We start from the raw sequence: 23,622 nt of genomic DNA on the forward strand, positions 1-23,622 counted from the left end.
GGATATGCCTAAACAAAAAAAATTTGTGTGTAAAATTAGAGTACATCAAACACCAAGCAAATAGAGCACAAAACCAAAAAATTATGGTCAGAGATTTATTAAAACATTTTGGTTTAGGTCATTTAATCCTAACTGCAGATACAGTTTCTTCCTCTGATTTCAAAGTTAGTAGAAATGTACACAAAAAATGTGTTTCCAACTCACTCCATCATCTGGTATTGCCTGTATTGTTCAGGATTCAAAAAAAAAGATGTTACACCACTCTTCAGAACAGTATTAGTAAAATAATTATGTTTGTTTTCTTGGTAGGATTTATAAGTTTAAAAGCAGTAATTCAAACTGTATTTTGATACCTCCCTTCCCCCCCCCAAAAAAAGAATTGTAGCCAAGATCTGCTTATTTGGAATAATAAATTTTGCAGCCATAAACAGATGAGAAAACTTAATTGTAAATTGTATGGCTATTAATCATTGATTGTGGACTAGCATGAGTGAAAATCTCCTGAGGGCTGTTTTTTGGGGGGGAGAAAGGGTTACACTTCTATGGGTGGCCTCCAAGATCCCACCAGATTCACACTGTGAAGGCCTAGAAAGACCCCTCATGACAAGCCATTTTGAGTTACGTCCATAGTTTTCTTCTCATAAAAGGTCTATTCTCTAGGTAAAATAATTTCCCAGAGCCACATACAGAGAAAGCATTTATTCAACTCCACCCCCATCTACTCTTCCTGGCTCACCTGAGGTGGGAAACCAAGAATCTCTTGAGAAGTTTGTGAAGTTCCATCTACTCTTTCTGGTTCACCTAAGGTGGAAAACCAAGGACCACTTACGAAGTCTGTTAAGTTGAAATATGAATGACACCGACCCGCTATGAGACTGGGACATAATCATTACCTGTAAAACACGTCCCCTCCTCTCTACCTTACCATGGTATCAGTGGAAGTCCACGCTAACAATAGATGACTCTTGGAAGAACTTCAAGATGCCGACTCTATTCAAGGAACATTTTCTAGGGAAGTACAAAGAAAGCAGGAAAGATATAAAGAAGTCCAGTAAAGAGTTTGAAATCACTCACACTTTCATATGAAGAATAGATCACAACTATGGCCTAGGATGAAGGAGGAAGGAGGGGGATGGCGGGGCAGGGGGAGGTCAGATTGAGGGAGGGATAATGGTGGGATCACACCTATGGTGCTTATTGCAAGGATACATGTCAGATCTATCAAGTATAGAGCAGGGGTCCTCAAACTTTTTAAACACGGGGCCAGTTCACTGTCCCTCAGACTGTTGGAGGGCCAGACTTTGGGCTCTGGGACAAGTCAGCTGCTAAGCAGGACAAGCAGTGGTGGCAAAAATACCTGGCAGGTCAGATAAATGTCCTAGGTGGGCTGCATGTGGCCCATGGGCCCTAGTTTGAGGACACCTGGCATAGAGGATAAACGTCTTAACACGATTATTAAGTAAACAAGATGAGGTATATATTAACCAGTGTGATGTAAGCGTTCTTAATTATATATGAAATCAGCACATTGTACCTCATAATTGAATTAATGTATACACGATCTATGTATTTATGATTTAATAAAAACAAAAAGAAAAAAAAGTTTGAAACCACTGATTGTTTCGCTTTAGCAAACATTAAACATGGCCGACTTTTTGTCGGTTAAAAGCATGACAGTGGAAGCCTTTACCTGAATTTACTTTACCTGATTAATCACATCTACTGTTCAATTAAATGTGGCAAGTCATGCTAAAAGTCAAGACTAAAACACAACTGAAGAGACAAAGCAGCACTAGACCAGATTCAGGTATGATCAAGATTTTGCATTTATGAGGCAAGGAGTTTTAAATAGCTATAAGTTATATGTTACAGCTTTAATGGAAAAAAAAAAGACCACATGCAAAACCTGATAAGCAGAGACATAAAAATTCTAAGAAAAAAATCAAAGGGAAATGTTAGAAATCAAAAACAGTGTAAGAATCGGCAAACTGGTTACGGCTGAGGAAAGAAACAATGAATTTAAAGACATCAATAGAAAATTGTTTGAAACAAGAAGAACAAAATATCTAAGAACTGTAGGACAATTGTATAATATGTTAACGTAAGTATAATTAGAATGGCAGAGACAGAAATGAGACCACAGCAGAAAATGCAGTTGATGTAATTAATAAGTGACACCTTTCCAAAATTGGCAATAGACACCAAAACACCAGGCTGCTCAGCCAACACTACGCAGACTAAACATCAAAAATATCTATATCTACAGCTTAAACATCAAAATATCTACATCTACACATATCATGTCCAAACTGCAGAAACCAAATGCAGAAATAAATTTTTATAAAACTTTTAGTTAAAAAATCTCCTTAGGCACAAGACGAAACAGTAAACCCTTGGCCTTTGGGAGAACAAGTAGCAAGTTGAGTCAAGCATGAGCCACAAGCCAGATCTAGGAAATGTGGAAATATTTACCAGAGATTCCTGAAAATATATGGAATGGAAATTCACTAAGCGATTTGAACGTCTGTAGCCTACAATAGCTCCACAAGTTCCGTATCAAAAGGGTCAGCGCTGGTAATACAGTGGGCAGGTGTGGAAGTTTCCAGTGGGTCGGCTATTTTATATGAGAAGAGTTAAGTCACTGCAGTTTAATTCGTTAATGAACTGTATTTATTCCATATAGGTGTAAATACAACAAGCAAACACACAGATAATGTTCTAGGAATTGAAAAATAGGTAGCAGGAAAATGGCACTAAAGTGAACAAACTGCATCTCTGACACTTAACAGAAAGGAGAAAACAATTAACAGTAGACCAAAACATGAGATAATTTTAGATAATGATAAGTCCAATTAAAGCTATTAATATAAAACAGGCAACTGGTATTGAGAGAATTAATAGAGAGAGGCAAGTATAGGAGTCAGGAAAAGCCTTTCTGAAAATCACCTGTTGAGCTGAGATCTGTGTGGTCGCGTGTGAGACATGGGCGTGCTCAGTAACTCCACACAGAGGAGCAGCATGTGCTGAGGCCTGAGCCAGGAATGAATTCGGCAGGTTTTAGGAGTAAAAAGCAAGCTGGTGAAGCTCAAGTACAGCTGTGGAGCCAGAGAGAGAAAATGAGATTCTTGGGACAGACTATGGTAAGATTATGTGGGACTGTGATTTGCTAGGAAATTTGGAAAACATTCTAATAACACAGGGAAGCGGAAGCACTGAAAAATTTCTAGCAGAGGAAAGATTAGCGTTTCCAAAACGAATGTGCTTTGTTGGATATCAGATATTGTTTATTCGAACTTTCTAACTATATTTTGCCGCCATTAACCATCCCTATTTTATTTCTCTCTTCTTTCCCTTACCAGCCTCTGGTAACCATCATTCTACTCTCTTCATGAGATAGGGCACACTCAAAAATAAATAAAGGAGTGGAATTAGATGTTCCTAATGCAAAAAAAAAAAAAAAAAAGATAAATGCCTCAGGAAATGAATATACCAATTCCCCTGATTTGATTAATTCACATTGTATGTCTGTATCTAAGCTTCACATGTACCCTGTAGAGATATACAGCTATTATATGTCCATAATTATGTTTTTAAAAAGCTAATGTGCTTTATCTTGGGTACTACCTGGTAAACCTAGAACCCAATTAATTCTTAAAATCACCTGAAAAGGGGAGAGATGATTAAATAAGTTTTAAAAAACAAATTCCTCTTTCACTTGGATTTGGATCTGGAAATTTCCCCATTGCTAAAAGAGATCATTAATACTGCTTCAAAAAAGTATACTATGTCCTCTGGAAAGAATAGGTCATGTTGTTACATTTATTAATTCAAGTTCTGAAAGATATATTTTGGCAGTCTATAACTTTAAACCCAACTAAATATAATCAACTAATTACCTCTGCTAGATATTGGGTCTGAGTAATTTTGTACTGAAAGAAAACGTTCTGTCCTCATCTGTACCTATCTTATAGACACCCTCTGAGTTCCTAAGTTTTGTTTCTTTTACTTCTATCCCCGTGTACGCACTTTTGCAATCCTGACCTCTGGCGGCTTCTAACCTATCAATTATTCCTGCCCCAGATTGTAACCATTTTCTGTTAGTTTCACCTTCTGAAACTTACAACTTCTGCTTAGCCTTAGGAATTCTTTTTCTTTTTTTGATAAATTATGAAATTTGTTTGTATTTTACCTTTTGAAAGCCAGAACATAGCAAATTGCACTTTCTGGAAAGTTTTCTTATTAGAAATCCAATTCTTAGAAATGCACTTAATACAAGGAAATAAGTTTCTTGGTACCACCAGTGGGAGGGGCATAGGCGCTCAGCAGTTCTCTCAAATGAGGTTTTTGTCAAATTTCCCTCTTGACCTCTACTGAGATGATTTCAATTCAGGGAGGTTTGAGTAAAGTTTTTACAGAAATTACAGTGAGAAGCTGAACTTGAACATCTGGGTCCTCCCACATGCACATCAGAAAAAACTACTTTGCACCAATGGGCTCCATCTTTGCTGGTGGCTAAGCACTGGCGGCTCTTTACTGGCAGGCAGGGAGAGGCCACAGCAGCACTTACAGGCCCCAGCCCACTGTCATCTGAACCTCAGCTCCTGACCAGAAAAAGTCCCATATTCAGACTAGATGTGTGACATGAGAGAACAAACCTACATCCTTATGCCTTTTGGTCAATCAGAGGTTCTGCTTCTACAGATAAGGCTGATGGCTCTTTGCCTTATATTTAAAATATTTGTAAAGTATGTTGAACTTCTAGCTTCTAAAAGTGTTAACTCAAGTTTCTAGTAGACAGCTTTTACTAACAACTGCTTTATGAAGTGTGTCTCTTGGAAGGGACAACAGAGTGTGATACTGGGTTCCTTACAGCTGTGCTCTGAGTTCAGAAAGCAGATTTCAAATATGGATTTACAGATTGAAACCAGTATCATAAAGAAACCATCTGTGCTACAAAAACAAAGGTTGGTTTAATCTAAATTACCAAGAAGAAGATAAAAGAACTAGTGTACACTGGAGCCTCCTCCTCCTTCTTATTCATTTGAGGACTCCTTTTCATGCATCAAGGTCAAGAATGCAGGCAGGCTCCCAGAGAGGCAAAGATGACCCAGTCATTTGAAAACACCTCATTAGTTTGAAAATTAGAGCCAAAAAGCTATGGCCTCCCACCTCTCTTAGCTGACCCTCCTCCCCACATACAGATTAAAGAAATTTCAACCTTCCTGACCTGGAACACTTCCACTAAAAACATATGGTTATACCTTATCCTAAAAAGGCACCAAGCAGGCGTTTAAGGCTGAATTAGTTAATTCTAAGGATGTGCAGGAGTAGTAGGAAAATATCACTAATCACAACTTCCAGCATCGGATCATGCTGTACTTGGAGCGTTGGCCCTGAGGACTTAGGAAAGGCAGCCCCAGCTTGCAGCAGCTGCCCCAATGCCCACTGGCAATGCCATAGCCCACACACCTCAGGGGCAGGAAGGAAGAAGCTTGTTTCATTGTGCTGCTGGTGACTCAGAAAGGGTCCTGTGTGATGAACTGGAGGACCTGAGAGATGAACACTGGAAGTGAGGAATGAGTGTGAAACAAGACCAAGGTCAAGGTGAAGAAGCTGGACTCTCTTCCAGAAGAGGCAGAGGCTCATAGCAGTAACTGATAACCAATGGACTAGACCTTGGGACAGACACAGTTAACAGGGGGAAGGCAGCTTTGGCAAGAGCCCAGAGGAAAGGAGGGCTCCCACCTGGGGACCCGGTCAGAAGTGACTCTGTCCAAGGCCACAGATCGTTTCCAGGCCTGTTGTACAGTTAAGGTGTAGGAGTTAAAGGTCTTAGGTTTAACACGTAATGGAAGCTCTGGCACTTGAGACGGAAGGCACAGACCATGTTCACAGGTCCATGATGGAACACCCAATTCATAATGTCCTCTTCATCAACATCCTAATCCACAGAAGTGTCTTAAGAAAACTGGCACCGGTGCTGGATGTGCTCTGTGAAGTTGGTGCTGTGGTAATTCGGGTCTCCCAAGGCACAGATGGGACAAACCACAGCTTTGGTGTCCTTGCTGTGGGACAGTGTGCCGGGCTCCACAGTCCCTCCTGGTCACAGGACAAGGAAAGGTATAATGATGTGGGACGTTCCTTGGCTGAAGGGACACATGCTCACTGCTGGCCGTCACACCTTCCATGATGTAATTCTGGTATTTAGAACAGAAATCATGGGCCCAGATCTTGGGTAAGAAGAAATTCTTACGGCAGCCATAGCAAGAAGTCTATGTGCTCGTGATCTGTCCTCAAGCTCCACCACTTGGAGGCCGCACGCCAGGGAGCTGCGACAGACCCCACAGTCAGGTTTCCTTGGCTTCCGATGTTCCTGCAGCCTTGCAGAGCAGAGCACGTGTCCTCAGGGCACCTGCACAGGCTTCTCATTCAGCTCTAGGCACACTGCACACTGCACACGTGAAGCAGCCTAGAGGGCCGGCCTGGTCGGCTGCGCCCGGCCTCACGCTCCTGCTGTTGCACCACCATCTTGCTGTCCGTGCCTCAGGAATCCCCTATGGGGCAGCTCCACAGGCAAGCCAGAAATACTCAAATCATCTCACTAACGTAGGCCCAATCACTTTTTATTAACATCAGGAATTGCAGGGTAATATACAAGGGACCAACCCCTAAATACACAAAGATACTATAGCTGCTTCAGACTTTGCAAGTTTAGTGCAAGTTTTATGGCAGCGAAAAGTAATTTTAAATAAATATAGTTGTGTACTGTGGAATTTTGGTGAACTGATAGTATTCAAATGAAGTGTGCCATTGGCTGGGTAGGTATTTTAGTATGGTTGTTTGGCTTCTAAAACATTAGGCGCTGTGTGAGTTGTATTTAACTCATGCTAGTTTTGAGCCTGCGGTCTTGCGACGCTGTGAAATCTCTGCTCGTTTTTTCCAGCACTTCTCCCCCTCCTCCTGTTGCGTTGCTCCAGCTGGCCCTGGGAAGCCCACCGCGCGAGCCAGACTGTGTTTCTGCAGCACCGTAACTTCCCACTGCGCATTTCACCTGGAATGTTTGCTTGGTGTCTCTTTGAACAAAATCAGTGTGATGTGTGTGTGGCAACATGACGTTGCTGCACAGACTCAGGGGGTGTGAGTCAGAGGTTGTCATCCAGACTCACCCAGGCTCCCTCCAGACACAAGTAAATACTTGTGGAGTGACAAAAGACTCCATCCTCAGAAGCAAATTCAGTAAGTATGCTGTCACGTATAACTCACCAGGCATGGGCTGTTGCGTAGACATCACATAGAGAAAACAATAAAAAATACAATTTTTTGTTCATTAAAGAGGATCATTTTATCTTTGAGGTTTTCATTCTTTTTTGTTTGTTTATTTTTTGTAATAAAACACTGTGGCCCCAAGGAAATTTTTTTTCTTCTAGTGTGGCAGTCAATGTGTGAATGATATGTAGAGTGAGATTTTTGGTATTCGTACCAGACATTTTGCCAGGAGGCTTTTATTTCAAGTACAACACTATTAACAAAATAAGTTATATATTAGTTATGTGTATCTTAGCAGAAAAACATTTTGCAAATTGTTCCATACTGTTAAGTTCCATAACTAACTGCTAGATAGTTTTAAATGTGGTATCATAATATCTGCAATAATGCGATAAATCAATTTCACATAAGGCATATTTACCTACTTCTCATACTCTAGATTCTTGTGTGTGCTAGGGATTGTTGCCAGAGTCAGGAGGAGGGGGGATGTATGGGGAGAACACCAAGGGCTTTTAGGGCAGTGAAACTACTTTGTATAATACACAGCTAATCTATAATGTTCAGATAATATGATAGCCTAAGCAATATGCTCTAACACATTTTTGTTGGGTTTGAAGCAAGTATATGTATATGAAGTTAAAAAATAAAAAAAGGTCAGGTCAAAGTCACTTAATGCCCCGCAGGTATAACGTCCAAGAATTCTTGAATACATGTGATTTTCAAGTAACTGTGAAAACACAGTGCCTTTGACTTTCAAAGCTCATAATAGAAATATCTGAAAACCTTACATTGGCCATGATTCTTACACTATATCAGTTTTTATCAACTAAAATCATTGCACGATACAAAATCAGATGCAAATTATTTTATATGAAGTGGAATTATGATTCTGCAGTTCTAAACAAAAAGGAAAATGACAAAGACTAAAACTGAGAAGATTGTGTCATGTTTTTCTTTTCCTTTTCTCTTTTTTATTTTATATTTTTACTTTAGAGCGGATTCTGTCTGTGTCAAGGAGGCAGCAATACTTCAAAGGATTTCATAAATTACGTCCAGTCAATTCAATTGAATCAGAGCTGCCAGGTTCAAGACAGACACTGAAGATGTCAGGACCCCAGGGACACTGGAAACTTCACTAGTTTCAAATTAATTTAAAGTATATTAACATCAAACATTGGGAAATGCAGGTTAGCAAGAGCATTAGAGGAAAACTTTGGGAATAGATTCTAGGCTTTCCTTGTGACTTGTCAGTTGTCACTGAAAAGCTACTTACAGCCTGTATAAATGTATTTTCTAACTTTCAAAAATCCATGTTCTATTTTTCTCACAAATTGAATTCTGAAATGATTGGTAGGGGTTTCCTTAGCTTGTTTTAGTTGCACTTAATTCTGTGACACATTATCTACAAATCAATGCATCAACACAAAGAAAGATTAAGTATGTGTGTTTCATGCTGCCCAGAAATGCTGGTAATTTATAACAAAATGAATTAAATCGTTATGGGAATTATAGCTTTGCTTCTTCCCGCCTCAATCTGGAAATCAGGAAGGAAGTTACTTTAGATCCTAATTTTTAAATGAAATTCTTGGGTCTAGAATATGCAGTTTATATCAAAATGAGGTAAAACTGGCTGAATAATATTTTCAACTCGAAGAAATTAACAGCAAAAACAAAACAACAGAAGACTGAGCCTTCAAAGAGACTTAAAGAGCTTATTGTCACTTTCCCTTTTCCTGAATCTTCAGCCGTATTGGAAACAGTGCTCTGAAAATACTTCAACCAGTAGTTGGGAGTGTTTCCTAGACTGTTGTTCACAAATTGTGTAAAATCAAATAAGATGCAGATGCTCCGTGTATGGTACAACCGAGGGTCCTGGGGGGCCAGACACTGTCACATACAGTAAGGCAGTTTGGCCCTGACTCCTCCTTTCAATGAGTGTTTATTGAGATGCAAAGGAAGAAGTATAAGGAAAAAGTTACAAAACATGTTATAATGTGTAGCAGGATGTGCAGGAGGCGCAGACATCACCCTTTTTCTCTGGGTTGATGTATCTTAGAATGGGAAACACGTGCTTTGACACCTGCATGTGTTGGTCGGATTGATATCTGCCTTAGCTATTTCTGCCTGGCTAAGTGATTCCTTAGTTGTGCATATGGTTGCAGCTGTTGCTGCTGACGCGTCCACCCATTCCTGGCTATGCATGTGACTGCAACTCTGCTACAGCTGCACATGCCTGACCAGTGTCACTGGTCAGGGATGTCTGCGATTGCCCTGGACATGCTGTTCCCTGTGCACTTCCTGAGATGTCTTTTTTATATGTTTCCCACACATTTATGGCTCATGATGATTAACTTTATCATGATCACATAGCAAGCAAATAACAAAAAGCTTAAGTATAATGAGAATTGCAGTGATCACACATTTCTTCACAAACATTGATTAATATTATTTCAGAAAAGTTAGCTAGAATTCGTTCTCTCACGGACATAGGTATATATTAAGATTTAGATATACAGAAATAAAGGCATACAGAAATAGAAAAAGATATATTACAAGATGTTGGCTCACACTACTATGGTGGTTTAGAAGCCAAAGACCCAGAAAATGGGTGGTGTTTAATTGACGGCCTGCAGCCACAGAGACAGTGGGATAAATTCCAGTCAAAATTTGAAGGCTTGGCAACAAAGATATTTGAGGGCAGGAGAAGATTAGTGTCCCAACTCAGTCATTCAGGCAGAGAGTTAACTCAATCTTCTTTGCCTTTGGTTATATTTAAGTCCTCAACAGACTGGAAGAGGCTTACCCAACTTGGGGAGGGCTTTCTCCCTCCTTCAGTCTACTGATGGCAGTGTTAGTCTCTTCCCAAAACATCTTCACAGATGCAACGAGGTGTAGTGGTTAACCAGATATCTGGGCAGCCCCTGTCCTAAGCAAGCTGACACACAATTAACAATCACACTCATCAAGATTATTGACTAATGTCCATTCATTTTATTTTTTTGAAAAAAGATAAGAATGATATCATCATACATTGGAAAAGTGTTTGGGAGGGGTTTGGGAATCATGTTTTTTGAATTCTGTCAAATGATCTCTTTTCAAATTTCACCATCCTGCTTTCTCTTAATAAATGCTCTAGTTTTAACAGGAGATTTGAAATTGGTGTGTAATCAGTCTACACTTGCTGTGTATTGAATTGGGTCTCCCAAAATACAGCTGTTGATGACCTAATACCCAGTACCTCTGAGTGTGGTGTTTTTTGAAATAGAGTATTTAATAAAGTTAAAATTAGGTTATTCATCAATGTGAATGGTGTACTTATGAAAAGGAGAAATTTTGGCACAAAATATGCACAGATTGAAGACAAGGTACTGACAAATGGGGGCAGATAGTCATATAACTGGAGTGATGCATTTACAAGGCAAGGAATGCCAAATATTACTATAAAATGAGAGAAGGTTCAAGAGGCATGAAATAATTCTGTTTCAGAGATGTCAAAGAAAGCAGCACCCTCCCGACACCTTGATTTCAGACTTCTATCTTCCAGAACTGGGAAACCATAATTTCTGGTTGTTTGAGAATGCCCACTTTTTTAGTACTCTGTTACAGGAATCCTACAAAAGTAATACAACACCGTAATTCACCAAACAGGGGTCAGATTTTACTTTTAAATTTGTATGTATGTAAGCTTTACAGCTAAAAAGATGTCATTACTTTATTGCAAAAAGAAAATTCTTGCCTTCTTCACTTCTCCCCTCACCAGCTTTTGAAATGAGAATTTAAAGCCTGAGCTGGTCACTATCTTCATAGCATAGACAGGAATTGCCAACCCACCATTCCTCAACTCTACAGCCCTGTATAAACCTGTCATAATCCTCTATTGCAATACCGCTAAATCTGCTAAAGCCTAATTGTCAATGGGCAATTCATACCAGGAGGCCAGAGGTAATAATTTAAATAAATACTTTGCCACTGTGTTCCACAAATTACCAGTGTCTTATCCTTTCATGTTAAGTGGCTCCAACAGACTTAATCTTAACCTTGCCGTAAACTAAACTCAGATTTATTTTAGAGTGTTGTTTTTGCAATCACTTTGCAACCAATTACTGTATTTCATATAATTCTTTAGTTTTCAGGAGATAATATATGCTATAAAGAAAGGCAATATTAAACAGTCATGACTCTCCAACAGAGCCAATAATTAGGTGCTTCATAGTTAGGAGCAATACCTGTCCAAGATACAACCAAATATTCTACAATACCTTTCTGGAAAATCCCATTAATGCACCAGACTTTATTTTCCTAGGAATTCTATCCTAGATAATGTAGCATAATGGCTGAGGGCATACACTCTGGAACACGTCTACCTAAATTCACATCTTGCCTTAAACATCATTAGCCCTGATATCTTGACCTCACTAAGAAGTCAGCTGCACTACATTTCCCATCGTTTCTAAAATGAGGATAGTAATAGAGCCTATCTGGTAAAGTTCTTATAAGGATTAAATGAATAAAAATTTTAAAAATTTCTGAAACAGTTTGTCCCTTATTAAACACTAGGTACATTTTTATGAAATAGGAGGAATATAAATAAATAAATGAATCAGACACTATGCTATCTGCCTGATTTGTTTCAGATAAATTGAAAATCTCTATAAGACATCTCTAATGTGAAAAACTATAAAGCATTATAGATGAAAGAAACTGGGTGTAACCTAATAAATGGAAAGGTATTCTCTGTGCATGGATTGAAACAATTAATATTGTGAAAATGCCCATATTACCTAACACATTCTGCAGAGTCAATGTAATCTATATCAAAATGCCTATTATGTTCTTCAAGAAATGAAAAATGAAAATAATCCTAAAATTTATATGGAATCACAAAAGTCCCCAAAGAGCCAAGATAATCCTGAAGAGAAAAGAAAAAGCTGCAGGCATCACACTCCCTGAGTTCAGGATATATTACAAAGCAATAGCAAACAGAGCAGCATGGAATTTGCATTAAAAAAACAACATGTAAAACAGAGGGACAGAACAGAGAATCCAGAATAAGTCCAAAAATCTATGGTAAATTCATTTTTGAAAGAGGTCCCAAGAACATGCATTGGGGAAAGGACAGTCTCTTCAGTAATTCATGCTGAGAAAACTGGATATTATGAACGAAAGAAACTAGAGCCCTATCTCTCATCATATAAAAAATAGCACATCAAAACGAATCAAGCACTTAAACGTAAGCTCTGAAAACTTAACACTATTTGGAAGAAAACATAGGAGAAATGCTTTATGACATTGACCTAGGCAGGATTTTTTTAGATAAGAACTCAAAAGCATAAGCAACAAAGGATAAATTAATACAAAATTATGTGATACACACACACAGTCCTATATATGCAATGAGTGCCATTCAGCCTTTTAAAAAATAATGAAACTCTTTTAATTGGGGGAGCATAAATGTACCTGAAGAGTATTATGTTAAGTGAAATAAGCCAGAAATAGAAAGATAAATACTGTATGGTCTTAGTCATATGTGTAACATATAAAAATAATGATCTAGAAGTAGAGAGTGGAAGAGTGGTTACCAGAAGCTGAAGAGTGTAGGCGTAACAGAGGGTACAGAAAGACATTGGTCAATATGTACAAAGTTATAATTAGATAGTAGGAATACATTTAGGATTTCTATTGCATGGTAGGTTGACTATAGTAAACAATATCACATATATTTCAAAGCAGTGGAAAGAGGATTTTGCAAGAGGCTAGGATTTAATGTTTAGCTACTAAAAAAAATTGTGAAGGTCACAGGAATAAATTTTAACATAAATTTGGCCTTTTTACCTTTGAAAATCTAATAATACTTGATAATTTACAGTTATGAATGGAGATAACTATAGGATTAAAAAGGAAATCTATCTAGAGTTATTTGTCAATCTCTAAAGTAATCTGCCAATCTGATTACTCTAGGAAGTGAATATTAGGAAATGTAGATCAGTTGCTTAGATTGTTAATTCTATCCTGAAATCAATTTTTTCTTTTAGTTTGTCAAAAGTTTCCATTTGAGATAAATTCTAACCTCATATTGCCAAGTTCTTAAGCCTGTTGGGTCCAGGCAGCTAAATAGATCTGCATCATTTTGTCTATGAGCCTTGGGATGGAAAGAGCTTACAGTATATAAGGTTTAATGCAATACTTATAATTACTAAATTCTAGTGAAGGCATGAATATTTTGTGATTTAACAAACTAGAAATAATGATAAATTTCATTTATCACTTTTTATGTTGTAACAACTTCCTGAAGGATATAGTAAGATAAAGTTGGCAAATGTTCTTATTCCTAAGAAGTACAAAACAAATATATATAAATAAGAAATTAAATTCTATACGTATGCAATTCAATAAAATATGTTGACTCTATCATTTTGATTGAAGATCTTAAGAAAAAGAATACATAGACCTATACTCTTGCCTCATCATTCCAGATTGAAATTGACATCCCATAATAGACCTGAAAAACGTTCCTTGAATTCCTTGAATGACAGACTGCCTTGAGTAGAGTCTTCCAAAATCATCTGACTCTTTCAACATCTGTTTTTCTCTAACTGAGCACTAGTAAATCTTGGTAACATACAGCTGATCATGTTTCACTATGGCGTCTATGGTAATATTTTTAACATTGTTCACAACTACCAATACCATCAATATCACCAATACCATCGATACCATCATTGCCATTCATATTTATCTATTTCATGCTTATCTTACACACTTCAATTCAGTGTCAATCTTCAAAATTAATTTTGTAGGATCTTCAAATTTAAGTGTATGTTTGGGTAATACACTTTTGATGGGATTAATAAATTCTGATATTATCTCAGTATGAAAAATTTCTCTAAGGCTTTTAATTCATATTCACTCTTAAACGTCATTGTAGTCCAAAGTCTCATTACCACCTGCATAAGTGATATTTCCAGAATCACATTTCAACCTTCTGCTACATACATCAAATAGAAGCTAAAAGAACATGTTATTATAGACACTCTCCTTTAACATAAATATTCTTGGTCACACAGCTGCTTCACAGATGTCATATTTGGGGAAAAATAAATTTTGAAAACGATTTTTTTTTTGTAAAGTTCAGTTTGACTTTCCTACAGTGAGCTTGTGCTGGTGGAAAGTAGTTATTGATCCAGCTAAAAGTTATTTCTCTGGCCTCTCATGCTTTTTCCATGCATAATAATGCACATAAAGTGGTGCGAATGTTTCTCATATCTCAGAAGTTGACATTTTTCAATTATTGTCACCTTATCTTACATGGGCTCTGGCCGAAAGCACTCAACATAGTCTTAACCCACATATAAGTAGTTTCTGCTCTTTCTTATCCATGTAATTATTTTTGATTGATAGATTTATTCATTCATTTGTTTTGCAGGAATACAGTGCCAACAGACGGCTTCTTGATTAGCACTGAAAATTTGTTCAGTTATGCCTCTCATCTGATACTATTCAAATAGACTTTTCTGTGTAGTTTTTAGCTACTTGGTATTGATTTCTTGCTTCATCCTTTCACTTATTTTATACCATAATAATCTTTACATCCCAGTAACTAATCTTTTCAATAGTCACAATCATATTTAATGTTAAGTTTTCATAAAACACGTGAGCTTGATTCCTATCCAATGTAACTGGTCATCTTAGATATTGACTTCTTCAGATGTCATAACTGGTCTTTGTCAAATCTTTCCTTCTGCATTTTTCAAATCCTTTCCATTATGAGATGGTCAAGATCTTCAATTCTCAAATTATGAACTGCTTATGTTTTATGTTTTTCACTGTTTTAGATTGCATCTGTCACTATAAAACCTCAGCTTGTGTTTGCTCTTTTTAAATGAAATATGATGGTCGTCTCTGACCACTTCTAGTCCAAGTAGGCTCAGAACTGACAGAACTATTCCTTTCACACCAGTCTCATTTTTTTTAGTGCCCTCAAAGAGGATGTGTACTTACTTAGGGTACTCTTTGTACCTTCTCAATTAAAATTAAAAAAATCTTTTTGATTACTATAACATTGCCATAGTTATTAATTATACACTAATATTTCTTTCCCAGGGGTTAAACTCATTAATTGGGTGATACTGGTGGATTTGTAGTGACTGCCTGTTACATTTGGTGAATAATCACAAACAGCTGTAAGAATTTCACAGTAACCAGCGTTACCTTTTACTAGGCCTCTATCTTTCATTTTCTTCTAAGTAATTTATACATTACAGTGATGATGAGTGTGGTTTAGAGAGAGGAGGACTTTCAATCATATTTATATAAATTGCATTCTGTAATAGCTGAAATTGCAGCATCATTTTGTATTCATAATATGCTTTTATTTATGTAAATATTTGACCAAAATGTTATAATTTTGTACATATATCTAGGTGACAATGATGTGCCAATGTGGGCTTATCGATTGTAATGGATGTATCCCTCTGGAGGAAGGATATTGACATAAGCGAGGCTGTGCACGTGTAGAGGAAGTACCCAAAATTGCTCAAACTGTGTATGGAAACAACACATTGTATCTTATGATAGAATTAATGTACATAATTATGATCTAATAAAAAAAGAAAAAAAATACGTACTGTATTATAACTAGTCATGACATGAACATGGTTGTGTGTATATAAAAGCACTAGCTGAAATAGATAGCTATTAATAGCTATTGTAGTCAGATGGTTGATTCTTTGGGTAGAGAAATGGGAGATAATTCCCTTGATAGAATTGCACAGAATTCATACTAAGACTAATAGACAATTTTTATATAGATTCAAACGACCTATGGTGAAACTTTTCAAATTTCTTACAAAATTACAAAGTAGTTTAGTTGATCCGTAAACAATGAAATAATAAAAAGAAGATATAAGGACATCACAGTCTGTGAAGCTACATAAATACAAGTATTCTATTACGTAACTTGGACAATAATATGCTTTAGGTGAATAACTGGTTTTTAAATTTCTAAGAGTAACTGTTACAGTAGAGTTTATGTAGACAATTTTAACATTGTTGAAATGATAGTTTTGCCTTAAACACCATTCCTAAATTTATAAGTATAAATTATATTTCATCTCAATGACGTTCAGGATCAAGTATCACTTCATAATAAAATATCATGCAATTATTCACGAATGCATTTTGTTACTTATACAAGGGGGAAAAAAAGAAAACTACTCTTCCCGGATGCTTTTAAAGTGACTTTGATTAACCTTAACAAGAGCTCTTAAATATTTCTGTATTAGAACTTTTCTCAGAAAATTAAGATTTCCATAAATAAACTTGGAAAGAAGTCCAAAGCAAAGCCATTATCCTCATTGGTGATTAAGTTCTTTAAATTCATATAATTATAACTTACATACATATAAAGTGGCGATGACAATTATATGCTTTTCTTGTAATGAAATTATCTGTTAGACAGAAATATATCTGTTAAACATTTCATCTAACTTCAAAACTTAAAAAAGTTTTAATTTGTAGTTTGCTAATGGTCAGACAGCATTATTTCTTTCTTTCATATTAACATATGAATATACATATTAATATATTAGTACATATATACACACACACTTGTTTTCTAGTGTAGGAAGCAAGTTGATTTAATGGTAATTAATTGAAAATAAGTGTTTGAAAGCCTTAGTTTGCATAAAGAAGACAGGAATATTCTCAAAGAAATTATATGCCTATTTCCAAAGGTTTTCAGTAAGGCCAGTCCATTGTGGCCCTAACCTAGATATTAGCAAATAACAATGGTGAAAATCCTATTTTTTTAAATTGTCTATTCTACTTATACTATTTGATTGGTTTTGGTTTGCAATGTAGTAGTAAATAAAAATCTATCTTTCTCCTTCTACCCAAAACTCACTCCACTTATCCTGTTTACTATTAGTTTTACTTTAAGAAACAGTTATCTTTGGTGGTTCTTTAGGCATCAGTATCTGTAAGAAAGAATATGAATATCCCAAATTCTTTTTGGATGGATTTCTTTTCTATGCTGTATTGATTCTGCTATATATCATTGTGTAATAATATTTTTTCTGATTAAATATGTGTGCCATTTTCTCTGAATCTTTCTTCTAGAACTACTTCCTTATGAATCTCTACATCATCAACACCTAGCTAAGTAGCTGCCTCATGGGAAGTGAGCTCCGCCGTTTAAATGAGCTTTCAATTCAAGTGTATTCCTTCCCCCAGCTTCCAAATGAGAAGTCGGCTTTGCAGGTGCTGCAAGGTGGCAATTTAGAAACCCTGATTTCTGTTAACCTGGGCAGAAAACCTACTTATGCAAGTCAAGGGCTCTAACATAGAGAACTATGGGCTAAAACATGTACTTGGGTGTTGTTTAAGACAATAATGTCTGTGGTAATTTGTTAAACAGCAATAGCAAACCAATACACATTAATGGAAGTTTATTTTATATTACATTATTTAGAAGTCCTCTAGATTCCCTAGAAATTGTCTCCATATGTTTATATACATTTTTGTTCATAATTTAACAAATACTTTTTTCTGTAATTTGGTTTAATTATCTTTGAATTTTCCTCAAGTATATATTGTACATATTGCCTCTCAGCCCATGGAACTCTGTGCAGAAAAACAGTAGTCTGTAAGTTAACAGTGAAGCATGTGGAACCAGCTCGGCCTGATTCAAATTCTAGTTCTGACACGTCCAAGGTTGCACAGTGCAGCTTTGGGAAGTTCGTTTTTCTAGCAGCCACTTTCTTTTCTGAAACGTAGGTGCCATAAGATTGGGAGAATTCAGTGAGCTGTTATCTATGAAAACACCCAGGACAATTCCTAGCATGGAGCAAGCTCTCGGAAATGTTGGCAAATAGCACTCTTTCTCAAAATTTTCAGAATTACAGATAATATACACATCTTCTAATGTTTACAAAGGACGGCTGGCATACAGACATATAAATTATAACACCACTCTCTTCATTCTACCCACAATTCTTACTGGCTTCAGGAGAATACTCTCTGGATTTTCACAGCTTTAGAGTTTGCGATGTCACCTTCATATTATTTAATATTTGTGTGTATTTTTATATATCGATATGCTTGATATTCTTCACTATGTAATTAGCTTGTCAAATTCTATCATATTTGATTTTTAAAATTCCATTGAATTAGATTAATTTGGGGAGGGCAGTCATTTTAATATAAATGCTTTTCTTTGATTTTAATTTCTATATAGAAGTATTACTATACTTAGGGGAACTAGAAAATTATCCATGCTGAACTCTCACTTACCAAGGCATCCATGGGATATGCATGTGTTAAAATCAACACCTTGGGTTAAATCTGTAAAATGATTGGGAAATGTTGGGTGGTGCCTGTTGCTCAAAGGAGTAGTCACCAGCCCCATATGCTTGAGGTGGTGGGTTCAAACCCAGCCCCGGTCAAAAACTGCAAAAAAAAAAAAAAAAGAAAGAAAGAAAAAGAAAATTGGGAAATGTGTTAGAAATCTATAATATGTGGTAGACTACTATAAAACTTATCTTTAATTAGAAAAAGAAAAATAATCCATTGTGACAATTGTTTTTCTTAATTAATTTCAGAATGATTAAATTTTAATGGGTTTATTTTAGCAAAACGAATAAAAATAATGGATAACAAAAATTTCCTAATGGACTTTATTTGAATTTAAATGATTGTGATTGGTTATATAAAGTTTCCGTTATTTGGACAGCACATATGCAAAATCAGAATCACCCTGTGAAATTCTTTTAGTATTCCCTAGGTTAGGACATTTTCCCCATACTCCAGCCCCTGTATTTAAGAAAATCACTCTTTTGATACGTGTTTATCTGTTCTCACCACATTGACATTTATCACAACAATCAGGGAGAAAGTTAAGTGTGAAACAAACACTCTTAGCACTGTTACAGTTTAACAAAGAATGTGTCACAAGTGCCTCACACCTCCATCAGATTCCAAAGCTCACAGGTGGTACTGTGAACTCCAACAAGCTGGCAGTCTTCTTGGGAACTCTTTTAGGCAATTGATGAGATAATAGCACAGGTGACAACTTGACTTTCTATGACACTCAGAATGACCAGACCATAGATAGCCCCCCATAAGAGTTAATGTGCAAAATCCTCAGGGCATACTAAGCATTTAGTAAGAATTAGCTGACATTATTTGTGAACATTAGGAATTCTGATGAAGTATGAGCTCAACTTAGAGGCAGCTAGGGGATAGAATGTGACTTTGTTCTAAATAGTAAGAAGCACAAAGTTAAAGTATATTTATGAAATAGTAAAACACAAATTGGCATCAAGAAACAATCCAATTTTCTATTATTTCTCTTCAGATGATTAATTTCTATACCTACTTTTTCCAAAAAGGTCCAAATAAAAATATACATTATGTTTTGTTTATGTTTTGATGAAAAATTAACATTTCACAAATTTGATAATTGATAAAAAATAATTACACCAGCTAAAACATGCTTCTACTGCCAGGAGGGCAGTGGCTCACTCCTGTAATCCTGGGAGGTCAAGGTGGCTGGATTGCTTGAGCTTATAGGTTCAAGATGAACCTTGCAAGAGCAAGACCCCATCTCTAAAAACAGCTGGTGTTGGTGGTGTAGTAGGAGGCATCCGTAGTCCCAGCTACTTGAGAGGCTGAGGCAAGAGAATCGCTTGAGTCCAAGAGTCTGAGGTTGCTGTGATGACGCCACAGCACTCTACCAAGGATGAGAGACTCCGTCTCAGTAAATAAATAAATAAATAAATACATGTTTATACATTCTAGCATGTAAGTTTGAAACCTCAACCAACTCTTTTACTGTATGTTCGATTAGACCCAAACAGAAGTTTTGCCAAAGCCTGTTTCTGGCGGTTGTCCTTGTCATACAACTGGTAAGTAGACAAGGTTGATTTTGAATTAGAAAAAAGGTCATCTCAATTTTTTCTGTCAACCTAGGGGGTAGATACATGTTAATACATTTTATTTACCTTTGGGTGAATAACAAAAGGAGTACATAATAAATAAAGTCCAAGTTCACCTACTAAGTAAATGGATTTGCACATAACTATCGATACAGGTTATGAGCTCTTTCCACTTACCTTTTAAGAGGGAGTAAATTGGGGAAAATAGAAGACATTAGTAAACGTTTTCCCGTTTCTAATGTGATACATTATCCTCCAGTTCCTCTCAATCTTTAGCTGTCACTTGTCCTCTGATATTAGTGATTTTCCAATTTCATTATAATTTTTACACAGCATACACATTTTTAGTCAGAGATCAACAGAGAATTCAATTATTTACACATACAATTCTTGACAACATAAAATACTGCATGTGGAAATGCAAAAAATAATTTCTCCTACATAATCCCTTTCTATTTTCTTTCTATTTACCCTCCTGTAATGGATTTTCCTAGAGGAATCAAACACGGATATGGCTGTTTAAAAATTTTTTCCAGACATGATTTTGTTTTAGACACAAAATATTAGCTGAATGAAATATGGTAACACAATAAATATGCTGAGAAAACACTTGGGAATACAGTGGATTTTTTTTCAGTCTACCATAAATGTAACCAGAAATAATCAAAGAACTTAACTATCAAGTTTATTGCAAAGCACAGGAATTTGTGGACTCATTCTGATATTTAACTACAACCTTTTCTTAATAAATGACACAGGATACTAATATGTTAAACAATTTTATCTTTAGTTTTTAATTAAAAGATGTTAAAATGAATGAATTATAAGCATCAGATTCTTGCATTTTTAAAAATTGAGCATTCTTATGGAGCTATGCAATATACAAAGACACAGAATTACAGCCCCAGAATCTTATGCATCTTTTTGGACACTAGTGGCCTAGGGTGCAATCACTAACCTGACCTCTACCACTGTAATAGGTAGTGATACCTGTTTTCATATACAATTGGTGTGCCCTATTTTACTTATGAATTTTTAAAACTAAATAATATGTCTGTTAGATTCATCTGTGGAGTTGTGCATAGTTGTAGTTTGTTATTTTTTATACTGTATAATATTCAATTGTGGGAATAATACCCCATTCATCCTTTCCACTTTATTCATCATTTTAGTATGGTGCTAACATTGACCATTTCTAGTTTTGGATGCGATGATTAATGTTCTTTAAATGTTCTTGTAACGTTCTTGTTCTTGGTTACATCTACTAGGTACTATGTATCTAGGAGTTTAACTGATAGATCATAAGTATATATGTTGGTAGATACTATTAAAGAGTTTCAATGTGGCTAATCACCTTACACTTGGACCAGAAGACTAACACTTGGTCTTGACATTTTTTTTTATTTCATTTTAGTCATTCTAATACTTTTATAATAATGTTTTACTAAACTTTTACTTGTGTTTCTCTGGGAATTAAATATGTTGGCCATATTTTCATAAGCTTACTTTTGGATAACATCTTCTAAAAAGTGACTGTCCAATCTATTTACCGTTTTTGTTTTAAATATTGATAGTCTATCTCTTCATTATTAATTTATAAGTATTCATTATATATTTCATATGAGTCCTTACTTAACTATTTGCACTGCAAATATCTTGTCTTAAGATGTGGATTTCCAGTTACCTTTAAACAATTTTCACTTAATGAACAGAATTTTCTGAATTTTAATAAAATCCAATTGAATCAGTCTTTTTTATCATAGGAAATAATTGCTGTGTACTGCTAAAAAAGAAAGAAATTAACCTACCAAATGTCATCTCCATGTAAAGTTGTACAAAATTTATTGTTTCACCTTTTATATTTTAGTGTTGGTTTATGATCACTCTAGGACTGACTTTGTACATTATGTGAATTAAAAGTCATCTGTTTCTCCATACAGGATAATTATTCCAATATAATTTATTTTAAAGCCTGTCATTTTTCTTTGCATTGAAGTTCATTAATGTAATTCAAGTGACTTGGTGTTTTACATTTCTAGAACTTCCCATTTTTTTTAAATGTGTATTGCTGGTTTTAGAGACTAAACATTATTTTCTTATGATTCCATCATATTTATAGGTAGTTTATATTTGGACATTTCTATGTCTTTTTATTTTCTTCTTCATTTAGTCCTATCTGTTGTGTTCTTGATAAAACTTTGCATACTTTTTGTGAAAAGATATAAAGTCTCTGACCAGTGTCATGCTGCAGAAAAGGCTGTTCTTTTCTTCCTATAGGCAGATAGCAGGTACACAAAGCACTGTGTTCCAAAGACGACCATCAGCACTTGACGTTTTATTTTAAGCTCTGTGAAGGTTCCTCTATTTCTCATCCATCCTTTTTCACTGGGGATATCTCTTTAGAACAATTAACTATAAACCTGGAGTGATTGTGGAGTGATCTCCTTCTGAGGCTTTTCCTTGTATTCATCTTTGCCCCAGGTCCCTCAGCTGTTGCTTTTCCTATTATTGTTTTGACCTTTGCTCTGGGAAGGTACAGCCTAAAAACTGATCAATGCCTCTTGGAGGAATCATAGACTGGAGGCTTGTATCAACATCTGAATTCTGTTTCTCTGCCGTTCAGGCCCCTTCCTTCCTACATACCGTGGCATCTGTAGACTCCAGCATGTTGCCCAGCTCAGTGGAAAGTACAAACTCCAGCCTCCACGCTCTGCTCAGCCTTTAGAACCTGAAGGTAAAGGCAGCCACCACAAGGGTAGGGTGGAAAGCTGCTCTGAATATAATCTTGATGCATTTCTCTGTGGTCTTTGTCCCTCAAGATCTGGTATTAGCTTCTTATTAATGCTTTCAGTCAGTATTTTAAAAAATTCATTTATTGTTTCATAATTTATGAAATTTATATAGTTGTTCTCAAAAATGATATATGATGTGGGTTGCCCATCACAGCTAGGAGTAGAACTCAAGATTATTTTTTTATCAAGTGATATGAGTGGTTATAAAGACACAGGAAAATAATAAAAATAAGCAAATCCTATGGTTCTCAAGTACTGTACATAGGTTTCTAGAAAGTTCTAAATGGCAAATTTTAGACAGGCTACGCAGCTCATCAAATCCTCCATTCTTTGGTGAACACCAGCAGTTCCTTCTCTTAAGTTAAAGAGGATGCTTTTCTCAAGGCACTCAACAGCCCTAGGCCAGTGCCTGTTCCTTACACCTTCTGTTTACTTATTCAGTAAAATCCTCTCTACTCTTTATCCCCATTTCTTTTCTTTTCTTTTCTTTTCTTTTTTTTTTTTTTGAGACAGGAACCTCAAGCTGTCCCCCTGGGTAGAGTGCTGTGGCATCTCAGCTCACAGCAACCTCCCACTCCTGGGCTCAAGCGAGTCTCCTGCCTCCTCCTCCCAAGTAGCTGGGAACACAGGCG

General features: G+C 36.2%; 1 pseudogene; it reads right to left on the reverse strand.

Annotated features, from left to right (window-relative positions):
- Positions 1–5,809: 5,809 nt before the first annotated feature.
- Positions 5,810–23,622, reverse strand: part of LOC100962620 — a 68,334-nt pseudogene continuing 50,521 nt past the window's right edge.

Source organism: Otolemur garnettii, unplaced genomic scaffold (assembly GCF_000181295.1).
Source record: "Otolemur garnettii isolate 467f Iridium unplaced genomic scaffold, OtoGar3 scaffold00150, whole genome shotgun sequence".
NCBI lineage: Eukaryota > Metazoa > Chordata > Mammalia > Primates > Galagidae > Otolemur > Otolemur garnettii.